This window comes from Mandrillus leucophaeus, unplaced genomic scaffold, assembly GCF_000951045.1.
Source record: "Mandrillus leucophaeus isolate KB7577 unplaced genomic scaffold, Mleu.le_1.0 Scaffold55, whole genome shotgun sequence".
NCBI lineage: Eukaryota > Metazoa > Chordata > Mammalia > Primates > Cercopithecidae > Mandrillus > Mandrillus leucophaeus.
Genome location: NW_012105919.1, coordinates 216,547 through 236,258, shown reverse-complemented (window position 1 = coordinate 236,258; position 19,712 = coordinate 216,547).

Genomic DNA, 19,712 nt, shown 5'->3' with positions numbered 1-19,712 from the left:
ATAGTGGTGATAGGAATGGTAGTGATAGAAATGACGGTAATAGTAATAATGGTGATAGGAATGGTGGCAATGGTAATAGTGGTGGTAGGAATGGTAGTAATAGTAATAGTGATGGTAGGAATGGTGGTAATAGTAATAGGGGTGGTAGGAATGGTGGTGATAGTAATAGTGGCAGTAGGAATGGTGGTACTAGTAATAGTGGTGGTAGGAATGGTAGTAATAGTTTGGACTTCACCTTGTAGGTGGCAAGAGCCACTCAAGGGCAGGGAGGGATCAGAGTTTGAGTTGAAGGTGGATTGAGTTGAAGGAGGATGCAGGCAGGTAACTAGCGTGGAGGCACGGTCGAGGGTAAACCATCCTGGCTCTGTGTGGTGTGGGCCCCCATGCTAGGGACCATCTCCTCTTAGATGATTCACCAAAGGGAAGTGGTCTGCTTCTAGAATGCTCTACCATCCCATTGGGAGCTGGACTCTGCAGCAGATGAGCTTCAGTCATGGCTGCTGAGTGGCTAGGGTGAGGGTCTGGCGAGCCAGGTCTCTTACCACCACCTTTCCAACATCCACAGAACCTTAGCTGTCCTTTTCCTCAACTCTTAAAATCCTCAACAGTCACAATTTTCTTTAATTTTTATTTTTGAAAAGGAGTCTTACTCTGTCACCCAGGCTGGAGTGCAGTAGCACCATCTCAGCTCACTGGAACCTCTGGTCCCAGGTTCAAGCGATTCTCCTGCCTCAGCCTCCTGAGTAGCTGGGATTACAGGCAAGCTCCTATGATGCCCAGCTAATTTTTTTTGTATTTTTTAGTGGAGACGGTGTTTTGCCATGTTGGCCAGGATGTCTCGAACTCCTGACCTCAGGTGATCCGCCTGCCTTGGCCTCCCAAATTTTCTTTTCTTTTTTCTCTCCATCAACTCAGTCACCACCCTCATACTTACCCATTCGTCCTTCTGCTCATCACTCATTCATCCATTCACCCTTCGATTTTTAATTTGGTTGCAGAAGAATTCCTTGATTGAAGTTCACCAAATGTTCATTTCTAGGTGGTGGAATTCTGATTTTTTTTTTTTCTGGAATCTTTATACTTTCCATACTGTTTGAATTTTTTTTTTTTTTTTTTTTTTGAGACAGAGTCTTGCTCTTGTCATCCAGGTTGGAGTGCAATGGCGCAATTTTGGCTCACTGTAACCTCCGCCTCCCGGGTTCAAGCGATTCTTCTGCCTCAGGCTCCCAAGTAGCTGGATCACAGGCAGTTGTGGTAGGAATGGTGGTAATGGCAATAGTGGTGGTAGGAATGGTAGTGGTAGGAATGGTGATAATAGTAATAGGGCCCGTCACCACGCCCAGCTAATTTTTTGCATTTTTAGTAGGGGTGGGGTTTCACCGTGTTGGCCAGGCTGGTCTCAAACTCCTGACCTCAGGTGATCCACACCCCTTGACCCCCCTTGGCCTCCCAAAGTGCTGGGATTACAGGCCACTGTGCCCGGCCTACTGTTTGAATTTTTACACCACACACTCATCATTTGTGTTTTTACAAAAACAGTGTATTCATAGAAACAAACAAGCATACCAAAAGAGAAAACACCCACGATTTCAGAATGTTTTCTCTGGTGGAAGCTTGCTGCCACATAAGAAGTCTAACTACTCTGAGACCGCCATATTGTGAGGAAGTCCAAAGCTGGCTAAGTGGAGAGGCTGGGTGGAGAGGAGGGACATGTTCAGCCAGCTCTAGATGTCCCAGCCATTGATTCCGGGAGCCAGATATGTGAGTGAAAGAGCCACTGTGGGCATTTCAGCCCCAGCATATTCAACTTGGAGAAAAATCAAGAAAACCCATTTGACTGGAACACTTTTTTCTTTTCTTTTCCTTTCTTTTCTTTTCTTTTCTTTTTTTTTTTTTTTTTGACCGGGTCTTGCTGTCACCCACGCTGGAGTACAGTGGTACAATCATGGCTCACTGCAGCCTCAACCTCCCAAGTTCAAGCGATCCTCCTCCCTCAGCCTCCCAAGTAGTTGGGACTACAGGTGTGTACTACCATGCCTGTCTAACTTTTGTATATTTTGTAGAGACAGAGTTTTGCCATGTTGGCCAGGCTGGTCTTGAACTCCTGGACTCAAGCCATCTGCCCATCTTGGTCTCCCAAAGTGCTGGGATTACAGGTGAGAGCCACGACGCCCGGCAGAAATGGGACATATTTCTAGTCATTCAAGCCACCCCAAATGAGGGCCCAGTCATCATGGAGCAAATACAAGCTGTCCCTGCTGTGCCCTGACTGAATTCCCAGTCCACAAAATAGTGACTGTAACAAACGAGTAAGACCTGGATTTGAATTCAAGCTTTGCATGGTTTTGTGCGTGACCATAGGCGAATCCCTTCACTTTCCTGGTCTCAGTTTCTCTCTCATTGGAACAGGAGCTGAAGAGTAGCAGGTGGGCACACTGATGGTTTCTCCCAGTTTTTTTCTTTCTCCTCATGATCAGGAAGCCAGAATGATGAGGTGGCACTAACCTGGGCCGTGAAGCCTGAGTCCCAAGTTCAAGTCTTGGCTCTGGCATGTATGAGCATGTGACCTTGATTCTGCTGGGCTTTTTTTTTTTTTTTTTCACTTTTGCTTTTCTATCTTGCTGAAAAATGTGTGATGTTAGATGTCACTGCAAACAGAACTGTGGCTAATGCTGCACAATTTATATTGCTGGTTGTAAGTACTTTGGATAGCTCAGACACATTTTGGCAATATTTTTTTAAATTGCACTGCAAACTTGGGGGGAGCGAATGCCCTCCTTCCAGATCTTAAGTCTGGTTTCCCCAACTACCTCTTGAGGAATCCCCAGGGTGAGCCCCTAGGTCAGGTGATGTTTTCAGCTATCTATGCCCTAACCATCAGCCCTGACCAGGGTGGGCTAAAGATTCTAGCAGGGGCATCCCCCTGTAGCCTGTGGACACACACACACACACAGATACACACAGATATACACGCACACAGAGCCACTTGCAGACCTGGCCTGATTAGAGTCAAAAGGGTGAATAAGAGCCAGATTAAATATGTGTTGATTATGCGAGCTTGTGCTCCTGTTTATTCCTCATAAATAAGACATGAGCTCTGTTTTCCAACCCCTGACGCATGCGTGTGTGTGCACACACGCACACACACACAACACACATATACACACTTCCTGGGGGCGATATTTATTATATGCAAATTAGAAACTGAACTGAGGGGAGAAGTAATCACCTGTTTATCCAATGGTTCGTGGATCAGGCAGAAAATAACCCAGATTAATGGGGCCATATCTATTTGGAGGGAGGTGACGCTGACCTTTGGGCTGGGACAGCCTGGAGCTGGGACTTACTGACCCCTGCCCGGTCAGGTCAGATAGCAAGGCGGACCCCTCTCTCTGCTCTGCCCAGTGGCCTTTGCTGTGGCACTGGGAGAGGATGATGCAGTCATCGCAAAGCAGCAGGGTAAAGGTGAGCTGTTACTTGCCACCTGCCTGAGCTTGGGCAGCTGTTCACAGTAAAGACGGTGGCAGGCAGACCTGGTTCAAATGCAGGACCTGCTGCTCCTAGAGGTGTGACCTTGAGCACACACCTGCATGTCTCTGGGCCTCCATTTCTTCATCTGTAAAATGCAGACAACCCATAATTCCAGTCTTAGAGGGTGTTGGGAGCATGAAAGGACTCCGGGGTGGGTGGCGCAAGGAACTCGGAGCCCTCTAGACGCTTTACTCTTCCTCACAACCCACATGCGATGGGGCAATAAGACTTGCCATTTCTGCCTTCTAAACTCTTAAGTGTGAATCCTGCCTGGCACCCGGGAGGCACCCGGAACATGCTGTGTCCTGATGAAGCCATTGTTTGGGTCCTGCTGTCCTTTGTAATTGACCATATCGCAGCCAGTCTGTTCCTTGCTCTGCATAGAGGGACCTTCCTAACGTGAAATCCCTTCACTACATCGCTTCCCTGCTCCAAAGCCTTCTGTGGCTCCTCAGTGCCCTCCAGACAAAAATTTCACGCTCTTCCTCAGGCTCCCTGAGGACCCCTGGTCTGGGCCCAGCCGACCCCGCCAGCCTGGTGGCTGCCTCCTTCACCACGCTCCAGCCTTGCGAATCTTTCTTCAGTTCCTTAAGCATGCCAAACTCACTCCTGCCCCAGGGCCTTTGTCCTTGCTGTGTCCTCTGCCTGGAACCTTCTGCCCTGGCTCCTTTTTCACGATTCCACTTAAATGTCACCTCCCCGAGGGAACTGCTTCATCTAAATTAGGTCCCCTGCCCGCTGTTTGCCCTCTCTTTGAAGCTTGTCAGTTTCCTTCATGACACAGATCACAATTTGTCATCATGCTATTGATGTGGGTTTACTGGATTGTGGCTGTCTCTCCACTGTGACTGTGACTCTGGAGAGCAGGGCTGGGGCTGCTTTTCTTCCCAAAGTGGCCCCAGTGAACTGGTGCCTGAGTAGCCTCCTCAGGGACCTTTCTTAAAGGACCAGATGGCTGGCTGCTGTAGCCACTGCCAGGGAGGCACTGGGGGCTGGGGCGGCCGGGGCAGAGGTGTGCACTGGGCTGGGGGCTGCATGGCTCACAGGGGAGAGGGCTGGACACCTGGTTTCATGTCCTCCTTCCCGGCTCCCTGCCAACTCCAGGGTCCCCCAAGGGATGTTTTCCTGACTCTCCCTAATGGCCTGACATACAAGATCCCGATGACAAACCTCCCTCTGATAAAAGATGCAAAACTAACATCTGGCGGTTAATTAATAAAGAGCAGCGGTGTCTGGCTGGGGCATGTGGTGTGCTGACGCTGGCATTTTCTTCGCCCGCCCCAAGAGATGCTGACGTTGTCTGCAAAAATGGGGGGGAAAAGATCGATTTGGAGCGGGCCCTGCTGACGAGGCTCCTAAGGGGCAGGATAGCCACTTGTCCCCATTTTGGGGGTGTGTGCTGATGCTTGGTCCTCCACTAAAGGGGCATGGGTGGGTGGAAGGGGGAATATCATTTCCTGGGTACTTTTTTTTTTCTTTTTTTGAGACAGACTCTCACTCTGTCACCCAGGCTGGAGTGCAGGGGCGCATTCTCGGCTCACTGCAACCTCCACCTCCTGGGTTCAAGCAATTCTCCTGCCTCAGCCTCCCAAGTAGCTGGGATTACAAGTGCCCACCACCAAGCCCAGCTAATTTTTATATTTTTAGTAGAGATGGGTTTCACCATGTTGGTCAGGCTCGTCTTGAACTCCTGACCTCAACAGATCCATTCGCCTCGGCCTCCCAAAGTGCTGGGATGACAAGCTTGAGCCACTGCACCTGGCCTATTTTCTGGGTACTTACTACGGGTCATGCCTGGTATCTCATTCTTTCCTCCTGAAAGCCCCAAGAGGGGAATATTTCTGTTCTCACTGATGTGTAAGCAAACTGAGGCTCAGTTGCCTTCCCCAAAACCTAAGCTCCTCCTACCTCAGCAGGAAGCAGGGGTGCTGGGCAGTGCCAGCTGGGGTCACTGGGGGCGCTTGTCACAAATGCAGACTCCAAGACCCCAGAACCTGCTTTTACGGGTGGGGCTCAGGAGTTTGCATTTGTAACAAACACCTCACATGACGCTGGGCAGGTAGAACAGCTGTCTCACCTTGGAAAACATTGTTCTAGTGAATCCCATCAAGCATTTATTTAGCACACACTGTATGTCAGGCCCCAGGCTAATCTCAGTCATGGGATGAGGCGGGAAGGATGGATGTATCCATTTTGTAATACGAAGGCCCAGAGAGGGGAAGGGACTTGATGAAGGCTGCACAGCGATGCAGGGTCCAACCCAGATCCTCTGGCTGGCCCAGGTCCCAGTCCTTCTGAGCTCTCTCAGTGTGGCCCCACGGGAAAGGAGAGGGCCCTGCCTCACAGCTAGAGGAGTTGCCTGTCAGCACAGAGCCACTGACATATTCACAGAGCTAATATTTCAATTACTACTTAGGGCACCTTGGCAGGCCTGGCCCCCAACCTAGACTGAGTGTGAGTACCAGCATGACCTTCAGCAAGCAGGGGGCCCATGCAGGGGCTTGTGGCTGGTTCCCCAGGCTTCTTGGCCCCGAAGAGTGGCCCCCTGAAGTGCCATTTGAACAAAGGTAGAAGTAACACCCAGACAGCTCTCCTAGGTGATCAGGAGGCCACAGGGTAGGATGCTGGTGGGGTGGGTGGAGGTTGGCAAGGTGGGATGGAACAAGGTGAGGTCTGAGGCTCCAGAGTCACATGGGAAGCCAGGCACAGTGGCTCATGCCTGTGATTCCAGTACTTTGGGAGGCCAAGGCAGGTGGATCATCTGAGGTCAGGAGTTCAAGACCACCTGGCCAACACGGTGAAACCCCATCTCTACTGAAAAATACAAAAAACTAGCCGGGCGAGGTGGCGGGAGCCTGTAGTCCCAGCTACTCGGGAGGCTGAGGCAGGAGAATGGCGTGAACCCGGGAGGCGGAGCTTGCAGTGAGCTGAGATCCGGCCACTGCACTCCAGCCTGGGCGACAGAGCGAGACTCCGTCTCAAAAATAAATAAATAATAAAATAAAATAAAAAATTCAGCTGGGCGTGGTGGTGGATTCCTGTAATCCCAGCTACTTGGGAGGCTGAGGCAGAAGAATTGCTTGAACCCAGGAGGTGGAGGTGGCAGTGAGCCAAGATCTCACTGCCACACTCCAGCCTGAGACTAGATCTCAAAAAAAAAAAAAAAAAAAAAGAAAGAAAGAAAGAAAAAGAAAGCCAGACGGGGGGTGCATAACAATGAGACAACAGAGCAACCTATGCCTGAATCCCAGCTCCTTCTCCACCTCTCTGTGGGACTGTGCAGAGTCTCACCTGCAAACAGGGTGCCTAAGGGACCTCCCAGAGCCATGGTGAAGAGGAAGTAAGGCGCTGGCCAAGAACTGAGGCTTGGGTGCTGCCCCGAGTTACACGGAGAGTCTTGGGTTTTAGGCAGACTTAGGCGCAAACCTTTGTTTCACATCTCTGGGGCTACATGAGCTAGTGACTTTGAGTCTCTGGGCCTCAGTTTCCTCGTCATCGCCGCTCATGGGGTTGTTATAACACCTAGATGGTGTAGAATGCTTAGCATAGGTCCTGGCATAGGATAAAAGCCAGCAGATGCTGTCGCGCTCACACATGTGCAACTGTCTTATTACTGCTATCACCATCCTTAGAGTGAGAGCTCATATGCACGTGTTGCTTGCTTGGTTTGGGGTTTCCTGTCCCAGCTGAGCCCAGCCAGTGCTCCCTGCTCCAGGACCTCACTGGCTTGTGTCCGAGGGGCAGCCTGGCCATCTGCCGTGGGAAGGGGCGCCAGCCAGCCTGGAGTCCTTCGTATAATCAAATTGTTACTGATTTGCCCTTGTGACTCTTGTCCACAGATGATAACGCTCCCAGGGGACTGAGCAGGCCCACCCCGGAGGGCAGCCAGGTCAGGTGGGAGTTGGGGGATTACAGGATGCACGGGTACTTGGGGTCCCTGGCTCTGCCACCGGCTTACTGTGCCATCTTGGCCGAGTCCCTTAGGGTCTCTGGAACCCAGTATCTACCTCTGAAGTCAGGTCCTATGGCTGTGACTGGGGAATAGCGGGGAGGAATGAGGAGGGAGAAAGGGGCTCATCTTGAGGTCCATCGGAGACTTCTCTCCCACCTCCCCCAGACTCAGCTATCTCCTTCCTCCACCCTTTCTCAGTCCCACCCAAGATCATACCCTACTAATAGCAGATAACACTCATTGCCTATGAAGTAATAAAACCGTCCCCACCGGGTTGACAAGAAGGACATGCTGGGTTCTGGACAGAAATATAGTTATAATTAAGCATTAATCAGGCTGCACTTGGCCCATTTCCTTGTTGCAAAAAGTCACGTAGCACTAGATACTGACTATTGCGTCCGCACTGTTTCTATAGATCGGATTCATGAGACGGTTTAAGAACTGACTTGCATTCCTGTTGTTGTTATAGATGGGATCTCTGACGTTAGAATCATAAGGGTTTTGTTTAAGGATTGCTTAAGGTATTTTTCAGACCTGGAATTCCAGCAACGCTCACAGAGGAACGGGATCAGTGTGAGAATACAGCTGCTTCCTCTTCCTGCCCCATGACTCTGCCCTGCCCTCTTCCACTAATCAACCATTTCCACACTTCAGCCCACTCCAAAACTCTTAAAAATGCCACCCTCAGACTCCTCTGGGAGATGGATTTGCGGTTTCCTCCCGTCCCCTTGTTCAGTGACCCTACAAGTAAACCTCTTTCTCTGCTGCAACCTCATGTCTTGGTGTCTTGTCTTGCTGCAGGCCTTCAGTATTGAACCTATGAAGGTTACAGTACATACTTGTATTAACCCCATCTTTCAGCTGGGCAAACTAAAGCTCAGAGGGGTAAGATAACATGCCCCTGGGCCACTGCCAGGAAGTACCAGCTCCTGGACTTGAACCCAAGTCTCTCTGACTTTTGAAGCCACTTTCCCATCTGTTGTATCTCATCTTACCCCTGGCGTGGACCAGAGGTTGGGGAGACTCTCCCCTGATTTCCTGCTCCTCCAGCCACCTCCCTCCTCCACCACCGCCTCCTCAGCCCTGCCCTGGGCAATCAGTTTCTTTAGCTATGATTTGGGATTCTAATGAACAGAATGATTTGGCATTTAAATAATTATCCACTCTCTAACTGTTAGCGCTGCTGAGTCGGGAGAAATTTCTGCATCTTATTTATGAATATGGTTATTCCCTCTTGTTGGGTGGAGGTTTCCCAGCTCACCCCCACCCCCTGCGCCTCCTCTCTTAAATGTCTTTTCAGTGCATGTTTCCAGTGGTGCGTCCTCCCCCCAACGCCAGCCCCTAAGTGCCTATTAACAACTTTTCCTTCCGCTATCAGCGCCTGTTCACGCCCCTTTTTATCTTTACATTTCAATATCATTACAAATCCTAGTGTTATTCAAATTGCATCAATTATTCAATTTCTCCTCCCCGAGTGGAGGCAGCGGCTTCCCAGTGGCTGAGCAGGAAAAAGCGAAGGCCTTTCAAGGAGGGTTTGAAATTCACAGGGGATTCGGCTCTATTCCATTAACCTGGGCTTTTTGGCTCCCACAAACCCTGGAACTGATTAAAACACACACACACACACCCCACACACACCCCCAGAGTTTCAATTTGGTTTGGGAAGAAAGCCTGCTGCCAAGAAGCATAGAAGCGACGGTTTGGGGGATAAGATGCCCTGTGATATTCATTCATTGAACATTTATTGAGTTCCTCTTGTAAGAGCCATTTATTGAGCACTTACTGTGTGCCAGACTCCATTCCAAACTCTTTATGGAAGATAACTCCTAGAATCTTTGAGGCAACCCGGTGAGATAGTTATCATTATAAATCCTCCCTCCCCATTTTACAGATGAGGAAACTGAGGCTCAGAGGGGAAGATACTAGCCCAAGTCTGTACAGGAATGGAGTCTGGTTTTGTCTTCAAGACCTCGGCTCTTAGCCATGATGCCATCTGCTGAAGTTGTAGGGTTTGGGTGACCCTAATGAGTAGTTAGAGAAGGGCTGAGAGTGTGGAAAGGAAACATAATTAACACAACTTTTTACAATGTTCATTTTTGAAGACATATATGAGATATTTCTCACATCTCATTTCTATGAAAAACCAGTTTTTTTCTCCCGTAAGCAACTAGTAGTTTCTCAGCTTATGGATTCTAGGAGTCAAGTAATGGTTGTGTATCTCTCTTTGCTTTGGCTGCCAGGAAACTCTGAGCCCATGTTTAGCCCACTGCTTGACATATGGAACCTTATGCCGCTATCCATCATGTTCCCCTCATCAGGGCATTTCCTGCTTTGGCATCGTGGTATATATTTCTAAGTCACTTCTAAGTCCTTTTGAAATGAAGCCAGGTATAAGTACCTTTAAAAAAACAAAAAGACTTACGCATCCATTATGAACTGGACATTTTACACAAATTCTCACGTAACTTTGACAAAGGGTTTATTCCCACTTTACAGATGATGAACTGGAGGCCCAGAAAGGCTAAGCAACTTGTCTGAGGGCACCCAGTAAGTGGCAGAACCAGGATGGAAACACAGCCTGTAAGGCTCCAGTGCCATCCTCTTTCTGTGACCCAGGGGATGTGGAAGTTCAGGGAACATGATGCCTCAGTTCCGACATCCCTGCTCTAGACTTTGTTCTGGAAGAAAGGCGTCATGAATCTCTCTTTTTTTTTCTTTTGTTTTTTTGAGATGGAGTTTCATTCTGTCTTCCAGGCTGGACAGGCTGGAGGGCAGTGGTGTGATCTCGGCTCACTGCAACCTCTGCCTCCCAGGTTCAAGCGATTTTCCCACATCAGCCTCCTGAGCAGCTGGGGCTACAGGCGTGCTTCACCACGCTCAGCTAATTTTTTGTATTTTTTAGTAGAGACGGGCTTTTACCATGTTGGCCAGGCTGGTCTCGAACTCCTGACCTCAGGCGATCCATCTGCCTTGGCCTCTCAAAGTGCTGGGATTACAGGCGTGAGCCACCACGCTGGCCCAGGTGTCGTGAATCTCTTCTAGTCAGCAGACCTGGGTCCCAGCACCTTGCTACGTGACCTTCCATTACCTAGGCCTCAGTTTCCCCACTGAACACTGTTGGGCTGACCTCCAAGGCCCCCTCTGGCCCTGACCTCATGTCATTTCTTTTCTGCCTGTTTCACCGGAACATTTACCATGAACTGAACCTGGTCGCACCTCTGAGTCAGTCACCGTCCCTAAAGCAGGTGCAGACCCTGGAGAATTCTGTCACCTGGCTCCTAGGGTTTTCTGAAGCCACAGACAGGGGAGGGTGCAGCGGCAGCAGTGGTGACAAGGCTGGTAACATGTGCCTCCCACACCATCCACCTGTGTGCTTCGCGATCCTGGGTCCCCAGGCAGGAGGAGGAGGGATGGGGATTGGGGGTGCACTTAGATTTGGGTGAGGCTCAGCTTCTTCTTGAACTGGAGGGATCTAGGTCTCAGGTCCCAGGGTCCCAGCCTGGCCTAGGAAGGTCTGAACTCCAAGCAGGGAGGTAGAGGCAGAGACACAGAGGAGGGCGTGGCTCTGGAGATTGGAGGTGGAGACTTCCCAAGGGAAAGGGGCCTCATTTATTAAACACATACTGAGCGCATGACCTTCCACAGGTCAAATTTAGGCCATAAACATGCTTTCTTTAACTCACCTTGTGTGTTGTTGTTGTTGTTGTTGTTGTTTGTTTGTTTGAGACGGGGTCTCACTTTGTCGCCTAGGCTAGAGTGCAGTGGCACCATCATGGCTCACTGCAGCCTCTAATGCTGGGGCTCAAGCGATCCTTCCACCTCAGCCTCCCAAGTATCTGGGACTACAGATGTGCACCACCACACCTAGCTAATTTTTAAAATGTTTGTAGAGACCAGGTTTTGCCATGTTGCCCAGGTTGGTCTCAAACTCCTCAACTCAAGCCATCTGCCCTCCTCAGCCTCTCAAAGTGCTGGGACTACAAACATGAGCCACTGCACCTGGCCTTATGCTGGAAACTTTAAACACAGTCTCACCTAACCCTCACAGCCTAGAAGGAAATAGGTTCTACTATTATGCCCATTTAACAGATTAAGAAACTGAGGCTTGGGGATTTGCACAGCCCCTCTGGCTTCCTTTTAGCTGTTGGATGGTGTCTTGCCCCTTCCTGCCTCAGGGCCTTTGTGCCATCTCTTTTGGCTGGAATGCTTTATACCCTCCCCCATGCAAGCTTTAATTAGGTCTTTCCTGGCTCTCTAAACGAAGCCTGGCTCTCCCTGGTATTGCTTATCAGAGTGTCATAGCATTAATAATGACAATAACACCAGCTAAGACTTACCAAGCACTTTCCATGAGCCAGGCACTGCGCATTCGCTCCCTGAATCCTTCCACGACCTGGTAGAGCAGCTATGATTATTACCCTCATTTTACAGATGAGGAAACTGGGGCTCAGAGAGGTTCAGTCACTTGCCCCGGGTCACACAGCCAGTGGTGAAATGCTTACTTTAGGTTATGTCCTTCCTTCCTTCCTTCCTTCCTTCCTTCCTTCCTTCCTTCCTTCCTTCCTTCCTTCCTCTCTCTCTCTCTCTTTCTTTCTTTTTTGAGACAGGGTCTCGCTCTTTCACCCAGGCTGGAGGGCAGTGGCATGATCTTGCTTCACTGGAATCTCCACCTCCTGGGCTCAAACTATCCTCCTGGCTCAGTCTCCCGAGTAGCTGGGACTACGTGCATGCGCCACTTATCCCCTAGTTAATTTTTTGTATTTTTGGTAGAGATGGGGTCTCGCCATGTTGGACAGGCTGGTCTCCAATTCCTGAGCTCAAGCAACCCATCCATCTTGGCCTCCCAAAATGCTGGGATTAGAGGTGAGAGCCACTGTGCCCAGCCATATTCTTTATTTTTATTTTTATTTTTTTGAGACAGAGTCTTGCTCTGTCGCCCAGGCTGGAGTGCAGTGGTGCGATCTTGGCTCACTGCAACCTCTGCCTCCCAGGTTCAAATGATTCTCTTGCCTCCACCTCCCAAGTAACTGGGATTACAGGCGTGCGCCACTACATCTGGCTAATTTTTGTATTTTCAGTAGAGACGGGGTTTTGCCATGTTGCCAGGCTGGTCTCTCAAACTCCAGACCTCAAATGATCCACCTGCCTTGGCCTCCCAAAGCGCTGGGGTTAGAGGTGTGAGCCACCGCACCCGGCCCGTATTATTTAAATAAAAGAAGACAACAGGATTATGGCTCCAAAGTCCAAATTCCATGCCCATAACCATGAGGGTCTACGACAGGCACCTCCTCCCCCACCAGAGTGTCTCTCCATGGGAGCTGGTCCCAACTCCCACCTGACTTCCAGGTGAGCACTGAGTTCACCTCTACCTCTGCCCCAAGTGTCTCAGTGAGAAAGAAGGTGGCGTTTGCCACCATGGACAGTGTTGTTCCATCTCCCCGCCTTGTCACTGCCCTGCCTGCTCCCCTCGCCAAGGTTGTGACTGTGAACTGGCCTCTGGGAAATTCCCGAGGACCCCTCCTCTCCCCACTTGGTCCCCAGTTCCCTCCCTCCTCACCACCCTCCCCCGCGCCAGTTTACTACCAATGACATTCAGATAAATGGCTGCTGTCAGCCCGGCTGGTCCCATGGAAAGGCGTGTCGAGTGATGTATGGCACCATCTTCTAGAACCACAGGACTCGCTGCTCAGGAGCTACAAGCGGGTGCTCCCCACCCCCCGCCAGCCTCTGACCCTGGGCCACATCTGGGCTTTGGGATCCCCCTCCTGTCCAGCCCTGGGGATGAGTCCCAGTCAGACACAATTACTGAGGTCTTTAATCACGAGCCGTAAAGAGCCTGGCCCACTCCCCTACTCTCTGGGCCGCTACGCAACCCCAAACCCAATCTCCGTCCCTGTCTGCTGTAGGTGTGCTTTTCTGGTTTATTTGAGCGGATGGTGGCCATCTGACTCTCAGCTTCTGGGCCCAGAGGGAGGAGACGCAGCCCAGCACGGCTGTCCACAGGGCAGCAGATAGAGCCCTGGCTTACAATCGTGTTTTTCCTTCCCTTGACTTGGCTGATTGAGATCAGGGCAGGTAATGAAGCTGCCGCCCCTCTGGATCAGCCAACAGCCCCTGGGTTGGGCTGAAATGTCTAAATCCACCCCTATCCTCAGGCCTCGGGGCCACCAAAATGCCCTCTCCTGCCCGTGGGCTTCTGCCAACTGCCAGCTCGGACACTGGTTTGTCATCTTTAAAATGAGATTAACAATAATTACAGCTGCCGCTGACATAGCACTGTTCAAGGGCTTCGATGTAGTAAAAACCCTGCTGCAAGATCAAAGATGGAGTACAAAGTATTCAATTCCATGCAGAACAAAGTCACGTGTGATGTTAACCAGGAATTCTGGGGAACCAATTCTAATTGGGTTCAGACTCATACCATTGCGTTTTACTTTTGGCCCTTGTAACAACTGTCTGAAATAGTTACCATTACCTATTTCACAGACTAAAGTAGACTGAGGCCCAGAGAGCTTCATATACTTCCCCGAAGACACACAGCCCTCAAGTTGTGGGGCTGGGATTTGAACCTAGGAGATAGAGCTCTGGAGTTTCCACTTTAACCACCACCCCAGGCTGCCTCACAGAGCTGGGGTGAAGATCCAGTGAGCTCATGCTAAAAAGAGCTTAATGTGGATCCTGGGTCTAGCAGGATCAGAGATCTCCTTCCTCCCTTACCAGGGCACTGATGTCACCACCCCTCACTGCTTCTGGCATCAGCAAAATCTCCCTGGTTTTCACTGTGGTCCTCAGTGAGTCTGAAATAATCTAATGATTCTTTCTTTCCCCCTTACTCCTTGGGTGGGATCCAACTGCTTTTTGTGCTTTCTGGTCCTGAATGGCAGGGTACTGTGCTTCCTGGCCCCAGGCACTCAGCTGGTGACCTCCTCCTGGCAGATGTGGAGAGGGGAAAATCTATCAGTTTAAAGCACATCCATAGCTTTGAACTTTCTAGGTGAAAAACAAAGGAAACCCCACCAGGCATATCGATGAATAAAGACAGCTGCCCCCACAGACCTTGTTCTTCCTTTTCAACAATTTATTGAGCACGTACTATGTGCCTGTACTGGGCTGAAGGGAAGGAGGAAATGCAAACAGCTTTGAAACACTCAAGAGCTGGCTGCATGGGGAGCTGGGTGGTCAGGCTCCACTCCTGAACTCATGTTGACTCTCCCCAAATTTGCTGATCCCTACGCTATAAAAGGCACCATTCTGGGCACTGAGGTCAAAGTAATGAACAAGACAGACAAGGCTTTGGCCATCATGAACCTGCATTTCAGTGGAGGGAGATGACAGTAAACAAACAAGTAAGGCAGGGCCAGCACAGTGCACAAAAGAAAATACAATAGGCTAAGGTGAAAAAGAAGGATAAAGGGGTAGGGGAGGACCTCTGTACAAAGAGGACCGGTGAGCAGAGACAGGAAGAATGAAGACGTGAAGATCTGGGGTAATAGTATTCTAGGTGGAGGGAATAGCAAAGGCCAAGATCTTGAGGCAGAAGAGGACTGGGGAAGCTTGGGGCATCCAGACAGGGTGGTGGTGGCTGGTTTGAGAGCAGAACTTGACTTTTAGCCAGTAAAGAGGGTGAATGGCCAGGAATGAGAGAAAGGAGGCATTGGCGGTGCCTGTGTTCATTGCTCAGGCTGCCATAACAAAATGCTACAGCCTGGGTGGCTTCCTCAACATAAGCTGACTTTCTCACAGTTTTGGAGGCTAGAAGTCTAAACTCAAGTATCAGGGGTGCTGATTTCTTCTGAGGTCTTTCCTTAGCTTGTAGCTGGCTGCCTCCTGGTATCCGCACCCAGGCTTTTCCCTTTGTGTGTCTGTGTCCTAATCGCCTCTTCTTGTGAGGACACCAGTCATATTGGATTAGGGCTCACCCTCAATGACCTCATTTTACCTTAATTACCTGTATAAAGCCCCTGTCTCCAAGTATAGTCACATTCTGAGGTAGTCGGGGCTGGGATTTTCATATAAGAATTTGGTAGCATACAATTCGGCCCCTAATAGCACCCCACCCATGTCCCAGACCCTTACCACGTGGGTGCACGCGAGTCCAGTCTCTAGTTACCGGCACCCACATTTCTCTGCCTGAGGCATTTCTCCCAAGGCTGTTTTGCCACCTATACACCAAGCGGAAGTGTTCAAGAGTGAATGTCCCCTGGAGCAGTCCCCATGGTGATGGGAGATGATCCATCAGTTCTCCAGCCCCCAGCCCCTTGAAGTGTGTATCCCACACTGTGGCCCAGGGGACAACACCCGGGTGGCCCACAGTGATTGTCCAGCTTTATCATACAGCCTTTCTCAACTGCCCTTCCTCCTGCCTCCCTTTCCCCATCTCCAACTGGTGTGAGCTTCGTCTCCAAAATAAATGACTTGCTTTCCAGTCCTTGTGTCAGGCTCTGCTTCTGGGGATGCAGCAGTCAGGAGCAGGTGAGAATTGTCCCTCCATGCCCACAGGAGCCTGGAGATAACGAAGACCATTATCTTTCTGAAGGCTGTCCCTGGAAAGGGGCAGGCCGCAGTCAATGGGGCCCTGGTAATAATATGGTAGGTATTGCTACCGTTTATCTGATATCTTCTCTTCCCTGGGCATCGTGCCTGACACTTTACCAGCCTCCTGTCTCAAGCTCCACAAGCAGCCCTATGTGACGCAAGTCCTATTCCTAACCCCCTTTGACAAATGGGGGAAAGAGGCTCAGAAAGGTTGAGTTGCTTCCCGGAGGAGGCAGACCCAGGCTGTCCACCAGCATCCAATCTACTGCCCTATGAGGTTGGAACCTCAGACATCCCATGTCCTGACTGCCTGGGGTGGCAGCTGCCCAAGGCCCCCTAGGTGCTCACTGTGACAACTCCCCACCCCACGTCACCCTGCACAGCCGGGCCCTGTTATCTGTTTTGTGCACGGCCTGCACCCGTCAGGGTAATGGACTGTGCTTGTCTTAGCAGAGGTGGCCTCTGGCAGGGATGATGTATGAGGCGCTATTGTTTGATATGAATGCATTAGGCGACATTCCCGATAAAGACTTTACCAGCAAAACCGTGCTCGCTGGCAGCAGCCCCCATGTAGGAAGGGGGGCAGATGCAGGGGCCCGAGTCCCCATCAAGCAGGGCACCTTCAGGACACAGACACCAGGCCACTCTTGATTTCAAAACTCCTGAGTCCTAAGCCTCCCATCTCAGACCCTTACACACAGCAGGGTGCAGACCCAGGAGTCTCCCAGCTCAGAAAGCATTAGGATCAGCTTGGTAGCTGGCTCAAAAGTTGGAGTCCCAGGCCCCTACCCAGATCCATGGAAACAGAACCTCCCAGCTGGGACCTGGGTGTCTACTTCACAAATCAGTTCCCTTGATGAGTCTAACATAGGTGTACCAGGGCCTAAATGTGGCCCCCAAAATGGTATGGGATGGAGACAGTGGGGTTTGAAGTCAGAGACCCTTGGGGTTGATTCTGGGTGCCTTCAAGAAGTAGCAGCAGGGATCTCTGGCAAGTCACTCAGCTTGCAACCCTCCTTGACATATAAGCCCCAGTTTCCCAATCTGTGGCGTGGGGACAAGGGCAGTGCCTGCTGTGGCCGCCTCCTGGGGCTCCAGGGGACAAGAGCATGCCTGTGCTCTGCCCACCCACATACTTACAGCTCCAAGGGGCTGAACAAGGTGTTCCCTTCTCATTGTCCCCAGATGGGATGCTTCCGGGGACACCATACTTCCAGCAGGCTGGTGCTGTGGTGGATTCCAGGCACCGTTAGAGGGAAGAGAAGCCTCTTTAGGGCTGGAAGATCCTTCAAAGCATTCACTGCACACACTGTGGTGTGGTTAGGAGACATCTGCCATACCCTGGCATGTTCAGGATGCAAAGGTGAACAGAATCCACGTGCTGCCCCTGAGGGGGCCTAACAGGGGCCTGCGAGATGGTCCTCCTGGAGATAACCAAGAGGGTCCCAACAGAGACAAAGTGACTTGGAGCTCTGGGAGGTTGGAGGAGAGAGAGATGGGGTCCACCCAGGAGCTGAAGATGCAGGGAGGGTGCCCCAGAAGTGGGAGTGACTTTGTGTGGGTTTGAGTAGAGGTTGGCTTCACTCGTGCAGAGGGTGCTGGGATATAGGGGAGTCTCGTGAAAAGGTCAAGCCTCTCCAATGCCATCATTCATTCATTCATTCATTCATTTGTTCCACCAATATAGATTGAGTCCCTTCTCTGCATTAGGTGCTGTCTTGGGTGCAGAATATCAGTGAGCCCTCGGGTCACTGATATTCTAGAGGGGAGGGGTAGACATGAGGACGATCCAGATAGAAAATGCCACAGGTCAACAAGATGCACCTTTTATTTTATTTTAAAAATAAAGACAAGGTCTTGTTCTGTCACCCTGATAGGAGTGCAGTGGTGTGACCATAGGTCATTGCAGCCTGGACCTCCCAGGTCCAACTGATCCTCCTGCCTCAGCCTCCTGAGTCACTAGGACTACAGGTACAACTACACCAGGCTAATTTTGTGTGTGTGTGTGGAGACAGGGTCTTGCTATGTTGCCCAGGCTGGTCTCAAACTCCTGACCTCAAGTGTTGTCCCCATCTGGGCCTCCAAAAGCGATGGCATTACAGGTGTGAGCTACCACTCCTGGCTAACATGAATGAAGCTTGAAAACATGATGCAAAGTGAAGAAGCCAGGTATTGACCACATATTGTCAGAATTCATTTATATAAATGGATAGAATAGGCATATCCATAGAGACAGAAAGTAGGTGACTGGTTCCCTAGGACAGGGTATGGAGAGAGGAAGGGGAAGTGACCCCTAAGGGGGCAGGGCTTCCTTCTGGGCTGATGAAAATCTTCTAGAATTAGAGTGGTGATGATTGTATGACTTCATGAATATACTAAAACTGTTGAATTGTCCACACTAAGAGGGTGACTTTTATGGTATGTGAATTACATCTGAATTACAAAAAACAAAAAAAAATTTTTAAATACAGATGGGGTCTCTCTATGTTGACCAGGCTGGTCTTGAACTTCTAGCTTCAAGTGATCCTCTGACCTTGGCCTCCCAAAGTGCTGGGATTACAGGCATAAGCCATTACACCTGGCCTAACTTTTTTTTTTTAAGTTACAGGTTATCAGGGAACAAGCCAGAAGCTGAGGGAGAGTGAGTAAGGACAGAGGGGTGGATGTGTCCAGAGAGGGCCTGGGGCCAGGGCCAGTGGACTCTCAGGGCCACTGGACAGACTCTGGCTTTTCACAGAGGGAGCTGAGAGCCATGCTGGGTTGTTGAGCAGAGGAGTAACATGCTCCCCTATCTCTGTAAAGGTTCCATTTGGTAGTCATGAGAAGAATAGACTAAGGGGAGCAAAGAAGGAGGTAGGAAGGCCAGTGGCCAGGCTTGGGAGGAGGGAGGTGTGGTCCAGCTTGGGCAGTAGTGATGGAGGTGGTGAGAAGTGGCGGATTCCGGATGTAGATAGGAGGTAACACTGACAGGATTGGCTGATGGATCAGCCATTCAGGGTAAGCAAGAGAGGAGAGGTTTGGGCCTCACAGGATGAAGCTGTCACTAACTGAGAAGAGGAAGACTCAGGAGGAAACAGGTCAGGGCTGGGGAGTGTCCAGGGGTCGGTTTGGGACTTGGTGAGTATGCAATGCCTGCTGGTGAGGCTGGGTGATCAGCCGGACACGTGGTCCTTGAGCTTAGGGGTGAGGCCTGGGCTGCGGGTAGAAACGGGGGCATCCCCATCACACAGAAGGGGGTGAAGTGGTGAAGCCGTGCCATGAGATGAGATCCCGGGGACCTACCAAAGAAAGCAGGGCAGACAGGGTGAGGTCCCAGGCCTGGGGGTTTCCATCATGGGGGGTGAGCATGGAATTCTTATACTTCTGGAAGAAAAGAACACTGGCTTTTTAAAAAATGAAAACCTAGGCTGGATATGATGACTCATGCCTGTAATTCTAGCACTTTGGGAGACCCCAGGTAGGAAGATGGCTAGAGCCTCAGAGTTAGAGACCAGCCTGGGCAACACAGCGAGATCCCCATCTCTACAAAAAAATTTAAAATTAGCCCAGGCATGGTGGCACGTGCCTGTAGTCCCAGCTACTCAGGAGGCTGAGGCAAGAGGATCGCTTGAGCCCCGGAGTTTAAGGCTGCAGTGAGTTATGATCATGCCACTGCACTCCAGCTTAGGGGACAGAGCAAGACCCTATTTCTCAA